This window comes from Camelus bactrianus, chromosome 6, assembly GCF_048773025.1.
Source record: "Camelus bactrianus isolate YW-2024 breed Bactrian camel chromosome 6, ASM4877302v1, whole genome shotgun sequence".
NCBI lineage: Eukaryota > Metazoa > Chordata > Mammalia > Artiodactyla > Camelidae > Camelus > Camelus bactrianus.
This window is the reverse complement of record NC_133544.1, coordinates 98,438,425-98,462,307: the sequence shown is the minus strand read 5'-3', so window position 1 is coordinate 98,462,307 and position 23,883 is coordinate 98,438,425. Positions and strand designations below refer to the sequence as shown.

The 23,883-nt window shown below is 42.3% G+C and overlaps 1 protein-coding gene across 12 annotated transcripts in view; it reads right to left on the bottom strand.

Moving 5' to 3' along the window:
- Nucleotides 1–5,555: 5,555 nt before the first annotated feature.
- Nucleotides 5,556–23,883, bottom strand: part of LOC141578004 (uncharacterized) — a 115,580-nt gene continuing 97,252 nt past the window's right edge. For 7 of the 12 annotated variants that reach the window (XR_012507832.1, XR_012507831.1, XR_012507830.1 and 4 more), the window contains 2 exons: nt 21,178–21,273; nt 8,702–9,746 (listed from right to left, as the gene is read on the bottom strand). The gene's annotated coding sequence lies outside the window, so the exon portion shown is untranslated. Of the gene's footprint in view, nt 6,117–8,701; nt 9,747–10,575; nt 10,811–21,177; nt 21,274–23,883 lie in introns of those variants that run through there. The other 5 variants (XM_074366463.1, XM_074366464.1, XM_074366466.1 and 2 more) reach the window with 3 other exon arrangements.

Genomic DNA, 23,883 nt, shown 5'->3' with positions numbered 1-23,883 from the left:
TTTAAGAAAAATAGCATACCTTAAGAATTTTAAAATAAGGAATGAATATTTACTGATTAATGCTGGGTGTATTTTTATAGGTTATTTATTAAAAAAAAAAGTAGGAGTTCTCTAAAGAGAATTTATTCAGTGTGCCTAGAATATGATTCAGTTAAAAATGGTTTTCCTTTAAATACTTTTCAGAAATTTTCTGTGATATTTTTCTTGAAAAGTACTTGAAGATTTCTGAGGAGGTTTTACATTTAGAAAAGTTTATTCTTGTAACAATTGACACATTAAATAAATGATTCATATCCCTGGACAGCATAAAGCACTGGCTATTTTTTTTTAATATATATAATTTTGGTGGTTAGTTCTATGACATTTTATTGGGTAGAACTATCTCCCATTTCCATTTTACAGGCAGAGAAGATGAGTCATACGATACTCACTATACAAGAGAAGCAGAGGCTGATTAATTTGGGCAGAAGTGTAAAAGGGTGTGGAGAAAAAAATCGTTGACTCACAAACTGGACGCATTCTGTGGTGCTGTGCAGCTGAAACGGATTTGATTTTGCTTCTGGGTTGTCCTAGGTTTTGGCACATGTGCCTGGAAATGTCTGTCGGGCAAAGATGCTTATTTAAGAAGGTTGTCATTGTAAATGTTCTTAAGAGTATTAAACAAATTCCACAGCAAATAAATGAACATGTTTGGAAGGTTTTCCACCCTCATGTAATTTCCAGAAAACAGACATGATTCACTTGCTAAACCAAACACACAGGTACAGTAATGAGCCTGGCTCACATGACTGGACAGCACGGAGGGAGCCTCATCTATTGGCGTGGGTTACGCTGCAGGAAGCGCAACTGAAATTTTAATTAGAATTTATTTACAGCGAGTGCTGCTTCCGCGTTTTTCTCCCCAAAGTAAGGAAGCGCCCTCAATGCCTGGCCATTAGTCTGCAGAGCCCCGCGGCTCACACACTCCCCTGCTCATCAGGAGGCTGATGGAGCCAGTTTGCTTAGACACACTTAGCTACACTCGCAGCGGGGATCATCAGTCTCTTCTGTGTGTTGATCTCCACGTGCAGGGGAGAAAATCGACTTTTGCTGCCGACAAACGCTAATTGACTACCAGTTGTTTTAGAGGGACTGTGATGTTGAAAACTGGTGTCCCATTCATTTTTATATGTTGGATGCTGACAAATTTCACGGCATCACCTTCACGGTAAGTACACCCACCAGGGAGGGTGTCGGAGTTTGAATCTGTGTGTTTTAGTATTCAGATCCTGGCACTGGTCAGTTTACAGTGTTCTCGCTGGGTTTGGGAGACTGTTTCTGGAGCGATTTCTTTGGCTTCCAATAAATTTGCAAAGCCGTCTCCTTCAGTCGATTTCTGATGAGTTGAGTTGGGAGGGGCATGTGAAATTGGGGCGAGCAGAGAGGTGCAATGAAAACTAGCCACCATCTGGTTACCTTTCATTTTTTGTGGGCCAAAAATGCTTGTCTTCTTTTCTTTTCTCCTCAATTCATCCCTTCAGGTCAGGGAGTCGTCTTCAAGAATTTCTTCCTAAAATGTAAAGTAATGATGAAGGCAGTGTGTTTCTGTGGTTGATTTCATTTGATTTGCTTTCATTGTTAAAGATTTTCTGGTGAGGTTCTTATGAGCTCTTAAAAGCTGGAAGAGCTGCAATACCAAGGAGAGAAAGTCAGAGAAATGAGTCAGCGGCCCCTGTGAGGTCTGGGGGACGAGGGCAGGAGGTGGGGCGGAGGCAGCACCGTGGCCTCACCTGCAGCCCTGAGGGCAACGTGTACATGTAAAGCCAGAGTCTCTTGTCACCATGTGTTCTAACAGGACTCCCACTAAAGGAATGCGAGGAGATTTGGGGAGGCCTTAACTTTTACCCTCTTGCCAAACATCTTTAATGCTGACTGTATTTATTCAAGATGACACAGAGATCACCTGCAGAGTGTGAGGAAGCGGTGCTTGCTTCCTGTCTTGCCTGCCCCAGGCTCACTCATCAGACACCTGATTCTTGCAGGCACTGCAGTGCCCTTGGGGGGAGCTCTGCTCCTCGGGGAGCTGGGCACGGCAGTGCGCACACTGAAGCCGGCCGCACCATCGCTGATCCCACTCCAAATGGTGAGATGAGCCCTTTGTGTAAGTAGTAGAGGTGGGATCCAGAGTCTTCCTGTGTTTAAGGAGTTCTGCAGTAAAGCCAACTTGGAGGAAAGAAAGAAAATGCCTACTGTTCCATGACTGTGTCCTAAGGGTTTAAAGCTCACTGTGGAGCACACGTGAGATCTCATTCAGTAAACACTCTGGGGTCTTGATTCTGACTTGTCTTGAATTTGGCATTCTCATGTTATTTCTCTTAAAATATGTCTAAGCAATCATTTTTGTTTGATGGTTATGTGTGCATAAGGGTCCTGAAGAAACTGTTGTGGATGGAAGTGTGGGTACCAGAAGGGCTGGTGGCCCTGGGGGCTGCCCGAGCTCCACACCATTTGTTACCAGCAGTCTTTCAGATTGCATCTTATTCCAGAGCTCATCGGGGCTCCCATCTCTCACTACGTGTCTTGAGAGAATATTTGTTCAGAGGGGAGGGGACGGGGTGCTTCCAAGTTTGGGTTCTGGGGTTCCCTGTCTAAAGGTGGCACTGGAACAAATCATTTATTCATGGAGTAATGAAGCCCCCCAGTCTCGTGGCTAATTGGGACTCCCTGTCCTTCTTCATTTTAGGAGCTGGAGGGCTTGGGTTAGGCCCCCAAACCTGTTTTTTGGTGAGCTTTCAGTCTTATAACTCCACCTGGGTTGTCCCGTTTCAGTCACATGACTTTGATTTTTGCAGGTAGGTGTTAATCCTGGATAGTGCCTGGGACTTCCTGGTTTCCCCTACAGTAGGGACACTGAAGAAAGTTCACCCCATAAGGTGTGTTCGGGGGCCTCGAGGACAAGTAGGGACCCACAGACAGATGTCTGGATGGGTGGCGATCAGGCCCAAGTCTTGGAAGAACAGAGATTCCATTACTGTTTTAACAGTGAAATTGAAGGAGTAATTCTGGAAGGTCTGATGCAACTGAGATTAAAATTATTATATGGTTTTTATTGTTAGCAGGAGTGGTTTTTAACCCTTAGACCCAGTCCCCCCTATTGACAATAAATATTTTTTAACCTTTCTTTTCTGGTGCCCAGAAGTGAACGTCATAGAAAATGTAAAGTAACTATAAATATGATAAACAAATAGACAGGTAGATGGAAAGATGTTTTGCCTAAATTCTTATATTATGGGGTATTTTATATTCTATGCTAATTAGTGACCACTCAGGACAAAAGGCACATACAAAGGGAGTCACTTCTAATAAACTATTTTTCCAACCCTTACCTAACTGGGAAACAAGTGGCTTCAGAATGTTAGAGCACCTCCCAAGTCCCTGGGGAAATCTCCTTGTCAGAGTTACACTTGCTGATGGTGTCCTGTGCCAAGTGAAAGCAAATGCGGTTCGGAAGCTGCCCGGAGGCTGACTCCGGGGATTCCTTCTCCGTCGCAGCTGTGAGGGAGCCTTGTCTTTCCTGACCACAATCAAAGAGGCGATTTTGAATCTCTTAAAACTGCCATATCAGTGTATATCACAACCCTCACAAGATACTTTGAATAAAGTAGAAAAATTTAAGTGTCTCCTTTAGGATAGAAATAGGGTATAAAAGAAATAAATTAAAAAATTCTAGTGCCCGAATAAGTGCTACATTACACTGGCTGCATTATAAGGTTAGAAAACTTCATTACCGCTTTACATACCACATCTTGTATTTAGATTTTATTTATCTTTTTTTCCCTAAAGAAAAAACAATCATTTGATGAGTTCTTGTGTCAGAGGTGATGAGAAGAGAGCAAGTGTAAAACCGGGAATCGTGGTGCTGGTTAGTCTAAGACCATCTCCGTCACTGCGCAGATCATCTTTACTCATTTTACTGCACTTTTTGGAATCACCTTCTCACTTGGAAAAACTCCCGTGTCAGTTGGATTTGCTAGTAAAACAATTATTTTTCTTACCTAGAACATCAGTGATGTTTTCAAGATGATAAAAAAAATTTGCCCATGGCATTTAAACAGTTGCTTGTTCTCGTAACTCATGGCTCACGGTCTCGTATTTGTCACAATTGGAACTGTGTTTTCTTTCTGCAAATTCTCATTGCTTTGGTGACGCAGGGACACTTGTCCTTACTGGATGGAGTATGATAGTAGTTTTTTGCATTCTCTCCCTAAATCTGGAGTCCTGTGTTATGTTTCCTGTTAACTTAAAAAATAGGAATATTGTTATTTACCTAAATATCTAACCTCACACCAGTGGTGCATATCAAATTGGTCCAAATGGGAATTCCAATATTAAATGAGACAGTAATTTCACAACCCACTTTTCCAAAAATTTGGATTGATGGTTCAATTATACCAGGGACATTAGCTGTTTTAATTGAATCAATCATTGCTTTCTTCAATAAAATTTTCCATTCCATCTGCTCTTTTGGTTTATTGTTCTTCAGTGTTTCATTTGCTTTCTTTCCCAAAAATATATGATTTTGGCTTTTGTCATTGAAAACCCTTACTGGTTTTGCTACCTCTTGCTGGAGAGGAAGGCTTGTGACTGTTTTATAGTCACTGGTTTCATGGTTGTATGAGTGCTTAATGCCAGTTGCAGGGGTGTGGAGACCTAATGAATTGTGTACATAAAAGGCTTAGTCTACACTGAGTGCAGGGTTAGTGTTCGCAGCCCATGTCATCAGTATCATAATTAATCCATTACAATCATCCTCTATTAATCAGTGTTTTCCTTCTAACGTCTCCAGGAGAGGAAATGTAGTAGTCTAAATGCAAATCTTTGCCAAACTTTCAGTCAATTCAAAACCTTTAAAGCTTTGCTGTCAATAGGACTGTGTGCCTTCTATCCCTAATTCTGCTCCTCCTGACGCAGGACGCGGTCTCCACAGCTGATGATCCATGAGAAACTGGATTCTTGGTCCCATAGCTCTGTGTGTTCTGGGACTTCTGGGGACTTCAGCACTGTTTTACGGGCTTTGGGTCCCACCTCTTCATAGCATTGCTGAGATGAGATCTGTGGATTCAACCTCATTCTTGACTGTATGGTGCATTTTTTCTAGAACCAACACACGCCACCGTGGCAGCACTACTTTGAACACGTGCTGGGGCAGGGTGTGCTTGTCATTTCTTGGGTTTAAATTTTCTGTTCTAATTTCTATAATGGGGTATATTGACAGATACACTCCATGTAAACAGAAGCTCTGTGGGGTTTTCAGCAACTTCTAAGAGCATAAATATTCCTGAAGCAGCTAATCTTCCTCCCAACAAGTGAGGAGCAACCCGGCAAGTCCTGGGTGCCTGTGGCGGCCAAGCTGTGCAGCCCAGGCTGCTCACCGAGGAACAAGGAGAAAATCTTAAAAACCTACTTCCATGCTGTCTTTCACAGAATCTCAGAAATGAACGTTTTAATATCTAAAGAGGGGTGTTTTTGTAAAAAAAAATTTTATTTTTTTCCTTTTTCAGTTTTATCAGGTAGAATTTTTACAGTTCAACTTCACATACACATATTGCATGTAAATACATGTATAGAGCATACTGCAGTTTTTAGTTTACATATATGTACTAATTATTGTTTCATAAGAACAGATTAGAACTTTAGATTTTTAAAATTAGTTACCAGAGGAATAAGGACATCTACAAAAGAATAAACAGAATATGGTAATCCAATCACAAAGGACAGTCAGATGTGCTTGCATATATTCAAAAAATCAAAACAATATTTAGTTCATTTGTGGTCTTATTATTATTGCTATTAATTTTAGATTCCCCATAAATGAAGTCATATGGCATTTTTCTTTCTCTTTCCACCACACTTCACTTAGAATGACAGTCTTCAGGTCCATCCATATTGCTGCAAATGGCATCTTTTATGGCTGAGTAGTATTCCATTGTATATATGTATCACCTCGTCTTTATCCAGTCATGTGCTGTTGGACATTTGTGTTGTTTACATGTTCCTTGTTCTATGTCCCTTCTGGCAACAATTACGGATTTTAAATATTTTCCACCTTAAAATCCTTCCTGAAGGAGATGTGGTAACTGGAATCAAAAACAGTTACAGCACAGGGTTGTTTGTGATGGCCTTGGGGGCTTGGTAGAAAGGTTGGCAGAAAGGATTTCAGATTCTGATCAAATGAGTCCTCCTCTTGTAGCCCTGCTGACCGCCTCTCTCACGGCCTGCCCTACAAGTCTGACCAGTCCCTTCTGTGAATCCTACTGTATTGTGCACAAATTTTGTCCAATTGGTGTCATCCAGTAGGGACCTTAAATGAGACACCCAAGCTCCTGTGTTGGTTTCTTCCATCAGCCCTTACTTCCTTGGGAGCCAGGACTGTCTCATTGCCCCAAGGATCCCTAATGCCTAGTGAGATGCATGATAAAGCTGGTACTTAATGAGCACATGGGTCAAATGGAAAAACCTGATCAAAAAAAGGCCCTCATTTTTCAGACATGCCTACTTGAGCACATAGGGTAAAATGACATGTCTTCTTGGATTTGCTGTCAAATACTTCAACAAAGGACAAATAAAAGAACAAAGGTCTGAATAAAGGAAATATGGAAAAGTTTGTGAATTCCTTAATCTGGGTGATTGGCTTATTGTACTATACTTACTCATGTATACTTAAGTTAGTTTATAATTTTACTGTCATTAGCTGAATAGCAAGTATTAATACGTATTAATTGAAATCCTTAGAACTGAACAAACTTACCCCACACAAAATCCTTAATATCCTAGTAGTTTGTCTTTCAGAAATCTTTTCCCACAAAGACAGGAAAAAAGGGAAAGGCAGATCCGTGCAGTATTTCCACGTTGTCAAAAGACCAAAGGCCGATACAAAAGAAGAGATTGTAAAAAATATAAAGAGGCTGAAATCAATGTCCGGAAAACCTAGCTAACAATCCTAAATGGCCCAACTTAACTAACCTCAGCACTGCTGCATCAAGAATGGGGCAAATAGCACCTAGTGGATTTTTTTTTTAATAAATAAATAATAATCCAGTTCCTACCACAGGCAATTATGATAAGACTGAGTATAATTTCTAACACCAACTAGTGTACAAATCATAATTTCTACTTGATTCAAACTGCTTCTTCTATAAAATTTGAATCTTTTTATTCTTAAGACAGATTTGTGGCCTATGACCAAGTGATAAAATTTTCAACTGGCTTGTATTAAAAAAGTTCACCATAGTGAGAGTTTATTACATCAAGTATTCCTTTTTGGGAAACCCATGTGCCTTGTCACTCTCTTTCATAAGATTTCCTGTGGAAAATTCAATCCTTCATTCAGGAAAAGGCTGAGCAATATACCTCATGGAAAACCTTCATAAACTGCAACACAAGAAAATGAAAATGACAGTGAACAGCCCGTGAAGCCGGCAGACACGCAGCGCACGGCTGTGTTCCCGCCTCGAATTTCTGTAACCAGCAGGGAAAATGTGCATTTCAAGAAATAGACATAAACAATTTTCAGGACCTGAGCACACAATTTCCCTTTCAGGGTTTAGTGGGCTTCCATTTAATTCTATGAGAAATGTTTAAAACAACAGAACAACAGCTGAGATAGGGTTTAAAGTAACTTTTATGTCTTAGTGAAAATAAAGCCAACTGATAGTTATCATTTTTACTTTATTTGATCTCACTCTCTTACTTTACCTCCCCAACCTCCTCCAGAAAATGATTGTGAACATCCCCTCCTGTGTCAGAAGGCTAAGTAGAAAGTACCAATCAAATGGAGGTGTGCTTTGTTGTTTTATTTTTCAAAACAAACAAGTTTCATTCATGTGATTTAATAATTTACATCAGAAACAAAGTCTACTCAATAAATGGTAGCCAACACATGTCATCATAGCTGCTCATCAGGTTTGGCCCCACGTTACACACTTTTACATGGACATGTGCCATGTGCTGTCATGGGAAATGGTGAGTGGGGACAGGGCCTCTGCTCTCACAGGGCAGACAGCCTGGTGGGGGAGGTGGTGTTCAATCATTGCCTTTTTTTTTTTAATATACTTACAAATTATGGGAAATGCTATTTAAAAAGAACAAAATGAGTCAATGAAAGTGAAAAATACAAGGACAGTATTTAGGCTGAGGGAAGACAGGGAACCTCTTTGAAGAGCTGACACTCCACTGAGACCCAAAGGACAACTCCGGTGCTGCAGGTGAAGGGCAGGGACACATTGATAAAGGGCTGATATCCAGAATATACCAAAATCTCTTTAAACTCAACAAGAAGGATGAACAACCTGATTAAAAAATGAGCAAAATTCCTGACACAGACCTCATCAAAGAAAAAATCTAGATGCCAAAGAAATCTATGGAAAGGTGCTCCATAGCATCTGTCATCAAGGGGATGCAGACTGAAACAGCGAGGTACCACTGCACACCTGTCAGAACTGCCAAAACGCAGAACGCTGACAGCACCGAATGCTGGTGAGGATGTGGAGCATAAGGAATTCTCATGCATTGCTGGTGGGAATGTAAAATTGCCCAGTTACTTTGGAAGACGGTCTGGCAATTTTTTACAAAACTAAACGTACTCCTAACACATGATCCGGCAACTGTGCTCCTTGGTGTTTACTCGACGAAATGGAAACTTATGTCCACACACAAAACTGCATACAGATGTTAATAGCAGCTTTATTCATAATCACCAGAACTCAGAAGCAACTAAGCTGTTCTTCAGTAGGTGAATGGATTAACTGTGGTCCAGCCAGAAAATGGACTATTATTTGGTGCTAAAATGAAATGAGTTATCAAGGCATGGAAAGACATGGAGGAACCTTAAATGCATATTACTAAGTGAAAGAAGCCAATCTGGGAAGGTTCCGCAACTGTCTGATTCCAACTGTATGGTGTTCTGGAAAAGGGAAAACCACAGAGACTAAAAGATCAGTGGCTGTCAGAGGCTAGAGGGGAAGGAGCAATGAATGAGGTGCAGCACGGACCATTTTAAGGTCACTAAGACAGACTACTCTGTATGATGCTGTGACGGTGGATACATGTCATTGCACATCTGTCCAAACCCACAGAGTGCACACCACCAAGTGTAAATCCTAGTGTCAAGTCTGGGCTCTGGGTGATGATGACGTGTCAGTACAGGTTCACCCATTGTCGCAAATGCATGCTCTGTTGCAGGCGTCAATAATGAGGAGGCTGTGGGGACAAACTGCAGTTCATACACTGAATCCAGCCCCAGACACAGCTGTTAATAAAGCTCTGTGGGTGTGTGGAATGTCCGGATGCTCTGGCGTCTGAACAGCAGAGCTGAGCAGCTGCACCAGAGATCAGGAGGTTTGCAGACACTGAAATACTTACTCCCAAGCCCTTGACAGAAAAAGTCTGCTGAGCCCTATTCTAAACGAATCAGAATTCACCCTGATGAGACAGGACAGCAGGGCCCAAACCAGGCATGGTTAATGGGACTGAAGCAATGTTTTAGTTCGAACACCTTTGCTGAAGTCCTGCAGATCCAGCGACAGACTGTAGCCAGGAAGCGTCTGCAGAAGGAGTCGGTAGCAGGCCTTCCCGCCAGGCTCCGTAATGCCGGGGGCCACGCGCTGCACGGGGGCCACCCTCTTGAAGAAGGCGGACTTGCGGTGGAAGCCGATCAACTCATAGAGCTCGGAGAGGATGCTGCACTGCTGAATTCTCTCCTAGGAATGCTGAAGCACAGGGAGAAAAGCAACAAGCATTTGAACGAAACATGTAATGGAAAAAATACCAGTAAAAAATTTTCCCTTAAAACAGAGACCCAACGATACAGGAAGGAAGAGGAAGGCTGACTTCATGCACTGATGGGACCGGATGCAGAAATGCAGGGAAGCAGCGCTGTGCAGATGCTCCAGACCCACTCTGGGCCCCACCTTTCCGCGTTCCGCCTCTCCTTTTACTAGAAAGGTCCGTATTCCCTGAAACAGAGGAATCTGCTACCTAAACATGGGACACATAGAAGGGAAATAGGAAAAGGACGGGAAAGTAAAGGAACAAAAGTTCATCTACACCCTAGGGTTTGGGCGGGACTTTCACCAAACACACAACCTCTCATAGCACATAGCACACAGTGAGAGGCTGACAGAGTGACTGCGACTTCTGCTCCTTAAACACCAGCTACCTGCCAGCACACGCTGTGACCGTTACTGAATCATTACAATCATTTCAGAAACTATTACTACCCCGGCTCACAGGCAAGGAAATCTGAATCTCGGGGAAGATTTATTATCATCCTGGACAAATTCCCATGGCCCAGAAGTGTCAGAGCCTCCGGCAGACCCTGGACTAAAATGCTCCTCATCACCACGGGCCCTGAGCCCAGGCTGAGGCCACGTTAGGTCTGCACGGGCCCAGAGCATGAGTCTGTGGGACAGGGAGTGGTCCCATTTGAAGTGCCAGGCCAAGGCCCTCAGGAACATATGTAATGAAACCAAATACCCAAACTCATTTCCAACGCACTTCCCTGTCCGGTAGGACTGCTCGGCACATCTGGCTTATCACCTGTGCACAGGCTGTGCAAGGGGCCCAGACAGTGACGTGACGTCCCCATGGAAGTGGCTCAGAGACCGCTTCATCACAGGACAGACTCTCCCGGCTTCCAACGTTAACTCTCCATTCCATTTCCAACTGGAAAGTAAGTTTAGACTTGTTTTCCTCTCCAGAAACAAAGACAGTGGTAACATCAGCGGGAAACTCAAGACTGAGGAAGAGTCTCCTGGACATTTGGAAGGATAGGCTGGGGAGGGAACAGAGATAGGGATCAGAAAGACCCGTGTTCCAGTCCAAAGTCTGCACATCACTCGCTTTGACAGTTTCCTTATTAATACAGGTGATAAAATCTAATTATGATTGTTTTGAAAACTAAAAGAAATAACGTATGCCACTAGCATAGGTGTAAAATCCTCCATGAGTGTTCCAGAAATGGACGTGACCATGGTTAGATACTGTCTGCCAAGTCTTGTTTGCTAAGCTCACATCAGCCAGCCAGAGATGTGCCAGAGAATGCCTCAACAGCCAGCAGCCTTCTCCAACTTGGAAACTCACAGTGTCCGAAGAACAGGCAGTGGTGGATGCTTTGGGACACTGTGGAGGTAGCACTCCAGTGATGACTTTAAAAAGCTGGGGAGAATTTAGGGGACCATACAGTTCAAATACAGTAAACTCATTCCATGTCTACAAATATTCATCTGTAGCCATGATGATTCAGAGAGGAAATATATATTCAAACGTACATCATTTTCCCACATAAGTGCATCAAAACAATTTGGAAAGAATGTAACTTTCTTCTCTAGATCACACAGTGGGGATTACAAGGTTTGTACTGACAGCACTACGTGTAAATCATATGCAAACGTAACTGGGTCCATTATCAGTCATCATCATTTGAAGGGAAGAATGGAAAAGAACAAAGCCAAGCTAATACGCTCCGGTATTTTGTTGGGTTACTATGTCACAGAGGAGACGGACAGGTCATCAAGGAACCACTCTGCCGTGATCACGGAGCCAGGGAATGGGATGGGCGGCAAGATGTATGGCGCAGCCGTAGCTGTGCCCGCCCTTCTAGGCAGGTACCCAGTCACTTCGACAAGATGTCAAAAGTGTATGCCCACGTCCTCATCACCTGTCATGCATTAAAGAGAAATGGAAACCTATAAACGGCCAATAACCTCGGTGGGTACACCGTCCAAAGAGCAACGTCACAGTTTGACAACTGGCCATCCCGGTTCCCTGGGCTTCATTCTTGGAGAACCTTAAAAACCACTCCTCTGTCCTCAAGAAGTGCTGCCTACTTGTCCTATCTTTGGCTCAGGGATACAGCACGTTCACGTGGACTTTAATGTCTGCACAGATTTGACTGTCTTTCTCCAGGTTCTCTTGTCCATTCTGAAGAGGCCTGAGTTAAGTCCAAACTCCATAAGATCAATTCCCTCCAGTGACAACTCAACGAGCCTGCAATTACAAACCAACTGAACAGGACTGTCCTCAGCTAAAAATGTCACCCGCCCTTCACTGCTTTCTTAATCTCCTCTCCTGGCTAATTGCAACAGACTAAAACCACCCTCCACCAAGTTCCCCAACTATGTCAAATAGAAAGTAAGGTCCATAAAAGAGGTGACAACTCCATAGTCACCTCTGAATTCCTAGCATATGTTAATGTTAATAAGTAGAACTATGATTATGGCTTCTTTCCTTTAAAACCTTTCTGGTTATTTAAATGAGACCATGGAAGGGAGGAGTTTGGGTTCAGTATCTTGATCCAGTAGACTCTGGAGACATTTTTCGGAATGGCTGTCCACTGATTCATTCAAAACACAACTTCTCTTTCCGGGAGGAGCTGTGATTTTCTGCCAGGAGCTTGTTGTCACTCTCATGCCAGAACAGATTTAAACTAAATACATACATTGGATATGTTATTTTTCCCCGCTTCCAAAAAATTTAACTTTCCTTACTTCCTTGCCTTGAGGAATGCTTTTTTACTTTTCATTCTAATTCACCCTTTTATAAAGCAGGATTCTCAGGATGTGCTTGGCCTTACATAAGAACAGCCATCCAACTCCCAGTGTGAGAGGCCTTGGGCTCATCTCCTGACCTCCTGTCAAGGCAACTGAAACTCAGTTCAGGAGCCAACTGGCCCCCCAGGGCTTCTAAGGCTCGCGTATCTCCCAGAATCCCTGCTTTCTGGTTTGACATGTCTTCTGAGGATTTCCCCTCACTTACTTCACAATTAGCTGTGCAGCTTGAAAGATGAGGAAGGAAGGTCTTATTTCTTAATCAGCATTTTAAGGAACTTATGTAATGAAGGTTTTCAAGACTTTCTAGAACCCTCCATTGCCAAGGCAGAAAACACAATAGATATTTTCTAAATTTAGCTATCATGTGCATTTTTTCTTTGCTTTTGTTTTCTTAACTGCTAACAGACATTTTTTAATTAAAAAATAAAATAAGGCCCCAAATAGGATAGAACATTGAAGAGGAAACAAAATTAAAGGGCAAAGACAGAAAAATGATAAGTACTCTACAAAGTTAATAGAAAACATACACTATGGATCAGATCAGCAATTCTCAGTAACAACTAATTGAAACCTGACTATGAGGTAAAATGTCTCTCCTGTCAGGAGACGGCCAACAGAAAGCAGAATTAAATCAACAAACTAAAATTCTAAGTCTGGGGAAGTAGAGAAGTCTACCAGCTAAATGTGTTTTCTTCTGGAAGAGAGGGAGACTCATAAGATCTTTTCTGTGGAGCCTGAGCCCAGGTGAGGACGGTGAAGTGAGCTCTGTAAATACCCAATTAGCAAAGTGAGTGATGAATAAAGAGACGTGAGCTTTGATGACAGAGATGATACTACTATTCACTTGTCTTTTAAGTATGTCTTCACGTTCAATGATCAATACCTCGGCGTCCTCAGGGATTGAGATTATAGGAAAATGCACAGCCCGGGCCTAGACCTCCTCTGTGATTGTGGCACTGCACTTAGATGTTTCAAGGGCACCTCCAACTCCACCTGCAAAGAGCTGACTTCATGGTGCTCCTCCCACGGCCGTCCTGCCCAGGGCCCCTTGTCGGGGTCAAGGTCTGTCTGCCTCTCCCAGCTCAGTCCCATCACTCACAGATGTGACTGGACCCCTCCTTCAGGGCCCAATTTCCTCAGTCAACGAGTCCCACCACCCACACCTCACCTACCAGGTTCTCACTGGCACTCCCTCAGCACTGACTCTGTGCTGGGGACCACACTGCACACTATGAACACGTTATCTCACTGGATCTCCACAGCAGTCCTGGGAAGTCGGTATATCACTGTTTCAATTAATAAGATAAATTGTTTCACTTCCTTGAGTGTGTCATCCAAAGTGACACGGCTACTGAGACACAAACATGGTACTGAAAATCACTTGAAAATTGAACACTGCTACACCTCAAAAACACCCTACTCTGACTTATCACATCACCTCCAGCCGAGCCTTCTAAATGTTTCTAAGCATTCTACAAGACAAAAGTGATCTACGAGAGCACCCTTCTCCCCTACTTAAAATCTGACAATGACGTTCCACTTCCCTTAGGAGAAAGCCCCACCGGGCCTGAGCAAAGCCCAACAGCCCGGCATCCGCGTTCCCTGCGCGGCCGCGCCGCCTCACCCACCACGCAGCGCTACACGTGCCGTGTCCAGGACAGGGATGCTGACTCCCTACAACCCGGGGATCGTCTCAATCGAACAATGATCACCCTCTTCAGTGGTCACCCTATTCATTGCTGACTCTCAGAAAAATATTTTCTCAGGGTGAATCAATATCTTTTTCCTTACAACTTCCCATCATTGATAATGAGCTCCCCCCAAAAGAGAGAAGACCTAATCCTCAGTCTCCTTATCTGCAATGTATGAATAACAAGGAAATATGAGAGGTTTTAAGCGAAATAATATTGATATGAAGCTGAGGGACAATTCCCAACATACAGTAAGCACTCAATATGTGCTTACTTAATATTAATAAAATAGATTCCATTCCAGCAACCTTAAATCAATGTTTTATGGCTTTGTCCAAAAGACTACTGACAAACTATTGGACGAACCCCTTTGAGCAGATCCGCCCAAGCGTACTGGGATAGGTAAGCCTTGACTCCAGTTACAGCTGGAGCCAACCAGCTCTATGGGGCAGGGGCAGTTTGCTCAAACTCTTACATGTTGTTTGAGCATTTAGTTGTAGTTATTGAATAAAGACAGGTATTATATAGTCAAAGCTCCTGAAACATAAATCTTCAAAGATTGATTCAAATTAGGTTTCAAGTACAACACTCTCACTAGAAATTATTTGAAAATTATTGTCTTAGCTCCACTGCACATCAAAAGGTCATGTTCTTAATGTATCTGACTATATACACTGAGAGGATTGTTTAAAAGAAATTAAGATGAAGCCATAATGAATAAGCTTTCATTATAATCTGCACAAAGCCCCACCCAAGGGTCTCACTTCTCACTTCCACATAGGAGTTCAGGTAGCTTAACCTGGGTCTTGGTTTCTTATGACACGGGGGTGGGAAGAATTGTGGATAGATTTATGTAGCAAATATAAATCTAGGGTATTTGCTGTGTAGGAATCCTAGAAATAAATAAATTGATATATAGTCCCACCCTTAGGAAGCTCAGCCTTTCAAATTACAACAGCATAAAAAATGAAATGAGAGATACATTTAAGAAAATTTTACAAGATTTTCACATTGAACATTTTGAAGTATCACCAAAAAAATAATTAAAAGATCTACATATATGGAAGGCATCCCATGTTCATGGAATGGTAGACAATATTGTTAAAAATGTTAAGACTCCCGAAAGTGATCTACAAATTAAATGGAGTCCCTATCAAAATTCCAGCTGACTTCTTTGCAAAAATTGAAAAACTGATGCCAAAATTCATATGGAAGTGCAAGGGGCCCAGGACAGCCAAAACAATCTTGAAAAAGAAGAGCAAATTTGGAGGACTCACTCAAAGGTTACTACAAATCTATAGTACTAAAGTCATTATGGTACTGGCATAAGTTTGAATGCAAAAATCTATGAGACACAATAAAAAATCCAGGGGGGAAACTTACATTTACAGTCATTTTTCCAGAAATGTGCCAACAACACTCCATTGAAAGAATAGTCTATTCAACAAATGGTGCAGAGACACCTGGGTATCTGAAGGCAAAAGAATGATTCTGGAATCTGGACCCCCGTATTTTATATAACAAATAAAATATTAATTCAAAATGGATCACAGACAGAAACGTAAAAACTAAATGTATAAATTTTCTAAAAGAAGACATAGTTTAAATCTTTGTGGTCCTAGGATAGGCTATGGCTTCCTAGATACAATACCAAGAGCACAAGTGAAAAACAAGAAAGATAAGATGGACTTCATCAAAATTAAAACCATTTGTTACAAAGGACATCATCAAGAAAGTGAAATGAAAGGGGAAGGGGGTAGCTCAAATGATAGAGTGCATGCTTAGCAAGAAAAATAAAATGAATAAATCTAATTACCTCCCCTAGAAAGAAATTGTTTTAATGTTTAAAAAAAGTAAAGTGAAACGACAATCTGCTGAATAGGAGAAAAATTTTGCAGAGCATATATCTAATAAGAGACTAGTATCCAGGATATAAAACAAATGCTTACAACTGACCAATACAAAGAAAATCGACCCAATTTTTAAATATGCCAAGTATTTAAATAGATACACAATTGGCCAATAAGCATATGAAAAGATGCTCAGCATCACTTGCGAAATCAAAATCAAAATGATATCTGATTTTACACTCACTAGGATGGTTATAATGAAAACATGGACAATAACAAGTGTCGGTCAGGAGGCAGAGAAATGGGAACCCTCAATATGCAGCCGTTGGAAAGGAGCAATGGTGCAGCTTCTTTGGAAAAGCCTGGTGTTTCCTCAAAAGGTTAGAAATATATGGCTCAGCAATTCCACTCCTACATATAGAGTCATCCCTCAGTATCCTCGGGGGGTTCGTTTCAGGAACCCCCCACCCTGGATACCATAATCCAAGGATGTTCGAGTCCCTTTACAACCAGCCATCTGGATCCATGAAGTGGAAACTACAGATATGGCGGGCCAACTGTACAGCCAACAGAATGAAAATATATTCTCACAAAAACTTACACATCAATATTCATGGCAGTATCATTCAGAGTAGCCAAAGGTTACAAACAATATCCATCCATCAATGAATGGGTAAACAAAATTACCAAGAATAGGCCCACAAATTTTTGGTCATTGAATCTTTGACAAAGGAGGTGAGAACATACAATGGAGTAAAGACAGCCTCTTCAGCAAATGATGTAGGGAAAACTGGACAGCTGCATGTAAATGAATGAAGTTAGACTACTCCCTCACAGCATACACAAAAATGAATTCAAAATGGCTTAAAGACTTAAACATGTAGTCAAGACACTATGAACCTCTTAGAAGAAAACATAGGCAAAACATCTGACATACATCTCAACAATGTTTTCCTAGAGCAGTCTACTCAAGCAATAGAAATACAAGCAAAAATATACAAGTGGGATTTAATTAAACTTGCAAGCTTTAGCACAGAAAAGGAAACAATAAGCAAAACAAAAAGACAATCTATGGAATGGGAGAAAATAGTTGCAATAAATGAGACTGACAAGGGCTTAATTCCCAGAATATGTAAACAGCTTTTACACTTCATAAGAAAGAAAAACAAACAATTCAATCCAAAAATGGTCAGAAGTCCTAAAGAAATATTTCTCCAATGAAGACATACAATTGACCAATATGCACATGAAAAAATGCTCAATATCATTATCAGAGAAATGCAAATCAAAACTGCAATCAAGTATCAACTCTCACTAGTCAGAATAGCCATCATTCAGAAGTTCACAGACAGTAAATTCTGGAGAGGCTGCGGGGAATTGGGAACCCTCCTACACTGTGGTGGGAATGAAGTTTGGTGGAGCCATTGTGGAAAACAGTATAGAGGTTCCTCAAAAGACTAAAAATTGACCTCTCATATGACCCAGCAATCTCACTCCTGGGCGTATATCCAGAAGGATCCGTAATTCAAAAAGACACCTACACCCCAACTTTCAGAGCAGCACTATTTACAATAGCAAGACATGGAAACAACCTAAATGTCCACTGACAGATGACTGGATAAAGAGTTTGTAGTGTATTTGTACAATAGATTACTATTCACCCATAAAAAAATAATAAAATAATGCCATTTGCAGCAACATGAATGGACCTGGAGAATGTCATTCTAAGTGAAGTAAGCCCGAAAGAGAAAGAAAAATACCATATGAGATCCCTCACATGTGGAATCTAAAACAAACAAACAAACAAAAAAACAAAAAACAAAAAATAAAGCAAAGAAACAAAAAGATAAACTTATCTACAGAACAGAAACAGACACAGAGACATAGAAACCAAACTATGGTTACCAGAGAGGAGAGGGTGTGGGAAGGAATATATTGGGAGTTCAAGATTTGCAGATACAGAGTATGTATAGAATAAACAGCAAGTTTATACTGTATAGCACAGGAGAATATATTTATTATCTTATAGTAACTTATGTTTAAAAAGATTATGAAAATGAATACAGGTATGTTCTTCTTTAACTGAAGTGTTGTGCTGTACAAAAGAAACTGACACATTATAAAGTGACTAGACTTCAATGAAAATGTTTTTAAATAGACCAAAAACGAAAAAAAAGAAAAAGGATATTATCAAACTAAAAGAATAAAGTACTGATTCAGGCTACAACATGGATGAACCTTCAAACTTTATGCTAAAATAAGCCAGACACAAAGGCCAAATAGTGCCCTTTAAGGTGAACTGTATCTGAGTGTTTATTGTACTATTCCTGTAAATTTTCCGGAGGTTTGAAGTCTATCAATATCAAAAAAAGTTTTATTCATTAAAATCATAAAACGCTTCCTCACAGGAGGGCTTTAATTATTAAATGCAAAAATGCATGTAAAGCTCTTGAAACAACACTTTGCACGTCCACACACAGTCACTGCTTTCACTGCCACTCAGAGGTTGTTACCAGCGCTGATGAGAGCTACCTCCACTCGCTCTCCTGCATACAGGAGTGAGGACCTGAGCTCTAACAGGCAGTGTGAGCGTGAACCTGGGTCAGACACAGCCACATCCCAGACTCTGCGTTACCCAACTTTCTTATACAAACTGCAACATATAATGTAAACACGCTACAGGGATGTATCTTACAACGCAGGGAATACAGCCAATGTTTTACAGTAACTATAAATGGAGCATCTATTGTACACCTGAAATATATCATATTTTAAATCAGCTATATCTTTGTAAAAAATTAAAAAATAATTTAAAAATGTTATCACTTTAAAATTCAATTCAGTTTTTAAGTAACTACTAAACAGCTTAGAATGTATAAAAGCATTTAAGTGTGCTGTTTGTTTACATATTTATTTACTTTTAGCCTCCTGCTAAAAGAGAAATTAAACAATTTTTTCAAACACAGCTTAACAACCATAACAACAAAAAGGCAAAACTGAGAGTGAAGAGAAAATGGAGATTCAATACTTAAATGAAACCAGGGGGAGGTAAAGTCATAAAAATGGATTCCATGAAGTCAGGGCAAGTGTTAAAGGCCGACTAGAAATTCAGGTGTAAGATTCTTGACAGATAAAGCAAAAAGAAAAAGATGATGGGGAGGGCGGTACAGCGTGTGCTTAGCGTGCACAGGGTCCTGGGTTCGAACACCAGGGCCTCCACTAACAGATAAATACACCTAATTACCTACCCCCCCAAAGAGCCCCAAAGAAAAGAAAAAGAGAAATTTCTTTCCCAAAGAATCCTGATATTAAATTTGGATTAAATACTTAAAAAAAAAAAAAAAGAAAAACAGAAAAGATGAGTGACACTGTGAAGGAAAAGCCCAGCTGGGCTAACAAGCTAAGTCACAAATCTAAGTGTGATAAGTGTCCGTTTACTGATGTAAGTTTTGCTGGGCTAGCTCGTAAATCCGATGTCAACAATTGTCAGTAATGTGATCTGTTCCAAATTGATAAGCTTCAGTGTACTGATTCCTTGCTTTTTGTTGTTGGAGCCTTATTGGCTAATAGCCCCATACTTGTAATTAAACCTATAAAACCTCACGTGCAGGTCTTGGAGGTGCTCAGAGCTTCGGAACAGAAGCCCCTCTGAGCCCGCCGGGGTAATAAATCTCAGTACTCCAACCCTCTGTGTGGTGCTTATTTCTTGGCTGGCCTGTTGTTTCCAAAACAACACAAGCGACGATGCCCGTGAGATAGTTCTGCAGTGGGTGCTGGCAGGTCCCCATGTCTCACGTGGGAAAATCTGAAACATCCTTCTCACCACTCAGAGTCATCATAAGCCCACACCTCACTTCCCGCTGTTAAATGCAGGAGCACAGGCAGGGCCCGGCCTTTGTTCTCTCTGTGTCATCACAGTGAGATAGGATGGAAGGGGGCAGAGCACATCCATTCAAGGAAGGCCAAAACAATTAACATCATAATGGTGAAGGATTCAACCCCCAATAGGCCTTGAGGCACAGGATGAAGAGATTTAACTTCTAGCAGATCTTGAGCTTCATTATGCACCCACTGTAATAGTAACATGGTGAATAACATGCCCCAGGCACCATGGCAGTCCCAAGGCTAGCCACAAAAGGTCAAAGGGTGGGAAATGGTCAACTCTCTGGGAATACAAGCCCCTTGCCCTAAGGCTGATCCTTCTACTTATTAGCATATGACACCACCAAGCCCAAGAAAAAAGAGCAACAAAACACCACCTCGGGGTCACCACTCTCTCTCCCTCTTCAGAGAAGGCCCACACTATGTGGAGTGTGTACCTACTTTTAATCTGAGCATCAAACCCCCACAACTCGTGAAGTTTCTCTTGCCTTTCAATGTATCTCTCTGAATAAATATACTTTTACTCAACACTGGCTTGCTCTTGAATTCTTTACTGCATGAAGCCAAGGAACAAAATCTGGTGGGGCACATCCCAGGGGCTCATCCAAAGCCTGAGACACAGCCCTTCTCATGCGTCACGTTTTTTTTTCTTGTATCAACAGGACTGGGTTGTGAAGGGAGCTATGAGGCCCCAGCTAAGGGACAGAAGCAGCCCCCAGGGCTCGAATTGGCGGGCAGCCTCTTCCCCAGCAGGGGCCCTGGGGTCTGCCCAGTTCTGTGTGTTTCCCTGTTGTGCTGAATCCCCAGCCTGACAGCGTTCTCACTAGGCCTGTCCCCACAAAACCCTTCTCTCCAAAATACAAGCACATCATGTCACAGTCCTCTTGTTCAACCAGGAAATGTTCAACCCACTGTTTCCCTCCCCAGTAAAGTACCTAACTGTCCTCCCTCCCATCCCACCACTTCTTTCTTTGTGACAACTCTGCACTCCCCACCCACCATCCTGAACGCAGGTGCCTTGCTGGCTGGGACCGAGATGTTTCAGTCTCACACATCCTGCGTCCATTCACTTTCCCCTTGTTACCTTATAAAAGCCTTTCCTGAGTCACCCACGAATCTGATACTGAACATCACAAAGTGCTGAGTTTGCAGTCACTGTGTGCATACCTCCCAGGTTTTGAGTAGGTTTCCTTCACAAGATCTTCATTAAGGAGCTGCATCAAGAAGTTTAAAGAGTCTTTTCTTACATCTGAGCTGAGGAGCCTGCAAAAAATTTAAATGGCTTTGAAGAGAGGGTTAACCAGGGACAGAGGGTTCGCAGGTCCTATTCAACATTGTCATGAGGCAAAATGTTCTTCAAAGGCTCAGATTGGCTTCTGAACGTGGAGTCAGCAAGGAGGAGGTGACAGGCAGTGAGTAGGGTGGGTGACACTGGGTGCGCTTCCCCAGCTGGGGAAGAATTGGATTTTGTTCTAGTTTTCCAAACAATTTCTTACTACCTTTTTCACCTATTGTCACATACCATTTCCTACGAATTAAGAATATCAATGTCAGTCATTTGGGCCACTTGGGAGAAGCAACACGATGCCATTCACAGGGCTGGGACATGACAGCCACACCAGTCTAGGTTGATAGACCAGTGTGGGTATTTCCAAGGTGATCACGGGCATGCAGCAAACTCCCCAGCTTCAATGACCTCATCTCAAAGGTGGGGCCAATAAAACTACCAAGAAAAGAGCGTGATGATTATTGCCGACAACTGTTTACTAGGTAATTGCCCGTGACAGCTGCAGCTTAATGGGTAATGAGTATGATAACAAGGCCCTGTCTACCTGGCCACACGCTCCCTGCCTTCCTGCCTTGGTGCAGCAGCAGAGTTTGTTTAGCCGATATGAACGCCCCCAGAGCAGCACTGATGGGAAAGCTCGCAGCTCTGCACTGCGAGGTGTGTTCCTTTCCTTCTCAGAGCTGATCACAGTTTGCTGTCATCTGTTTTTATGTTTATCCCTTTTATAACTGCCTCCCCCCGGAGTTTTTGCTCAAGCAGCGCAGGGCCAGTGTGTCTTGCGGCCTGCCAGATATTCTGGGCTGGGAAACAGCTGACCCCACATCTGGCTCTATTGCTGAACGGAGAGGGCAGAAGGCCCTGGGGCACATGCTGAACCGAGGCCACTGCACCCAAAATTATGATCTGACTTTGGGCAAATTACAGTCTTCTTTACCCTGAGATTCCTCATCTGTCCATGAAAATAAATGCCCATGGCACACAGAGTTACAAGGATTAAAGGAAATCACCAAATTCATAACCTAGCCAAGGGGCTACCAGTGCGTCCTCAACAGACAAATGCTGCCTTTACGGCTCTGACACACGCGAAGTGGGGCGGCCGCACACAGTGAACACTGATAAATGCCAGTGTGTTAAGTGCTTCATGTGTGCTACAATACTCTTCAGAACTTACAACAATCCCAGGAAGAAACGAATAATATCATGCCCATTTCACAGATTCACCAACAGGTTAAGAGAGGTTACATTCTAGTCCAAGGCCCTATGGTGAGGAAATGGCGATTTAAACCGGATTCTGGGCCCAGGCCTTGTCTCCAACTCTCTTCCAGCCACCTGATCACTTGCCTATGAATTCCACCTGTCCAATACCTAAGTGTGCAGTCGGCCAGCTCTTAAATGCAATGTGTGCTACCGTTTGTCAATGTTGGTTAATTACCATAAACTGTTCTCAGAAACCACTACAGAAAAGAAAGGTGGACTTAAGGAATTCTGCATTGCGTTCTCCTGTAATGTGCAGAAACCCTTCCCTACACCACCAAATCCAAACGTTTGCTTCCTCCATGTTTATGTTTGCACACGGCTTATTAAAGTAGAAGGTACCTGCAGTAATTCCATCTCGGCTGCTTTCCAAGGTTGCAGATTATCCATAATCATTCCGTGAATGAAAATACTACAATGTGAATGAAAATACTGCAACCATGTGAGTAAGCAAAGAATGCTGAAACCAAGTCATTAGCGGCTGCTGCCACCCCTCAGCGAGGAAAGGCCTGCAGCCCAGCCGCTGCAGCAACTCACAATGGTGCCCTCTGAGCAGACTCAGAATAAGAAAGGACAGGATACTGGCCCTAGATAGCTAGGTGCTTGTCTAAAGAATGAATTCAGTGAGTCCAAAATATTTTCTTCCTCCCATATATAGAAAAGCACTAAATTATTGAACTTGAGATACCTGGCTTTCTTTAGATAACAAGCAATCTTTTATTGTTCCAACAACCTTGTCTTTGTTGTAAAGCTCCTATATATCCTAGCTCATCCCAAACCTCTTGGGAGCAGTCCCTCAGAGAGATCTGAGAGGCTGTCATCCCGGCTCGAGTCCTCCCGCAAATAAAACATAACTCTTAAATTTTAGGTGGCACATGTATTTCAGTCAACTGTTTTGGACACCATGAAGGGACCCAGAGCAGACTTTCTCCACCTGAACTCTCCGAGTAACTGGGGCCTTTGTACCAGCAGTGGCCCTTTGTGACCATCCGCCTCCTCGGGGAGTCCAGATGAATTTGGGTGAGTCTCTCCTGGTTCTCGGATCTCATATATTGGTTGATAATCCTGAGTTTTATTTGGCGGTGTTTCCAGGTACCTGGCCCTCCAGTTGAAGGAGACTGGGGGGAATTACCCACCCAGTGGAGACATACTGGGTGGGACCTCGTTGAAAGGTAACGGGAAATACCCACATTGAAGAGACGTCAGAAGTGGGCTGGTGGAAACCTATTAGGAAAATACTCACCCAGTGGAGACGTCCTGAGTGTGTCCAAGTTGAAAACACTGGGTTCAGGACTGAGTGGTTAGGTAAGAGGCTGGTCTAATGTTTTCCT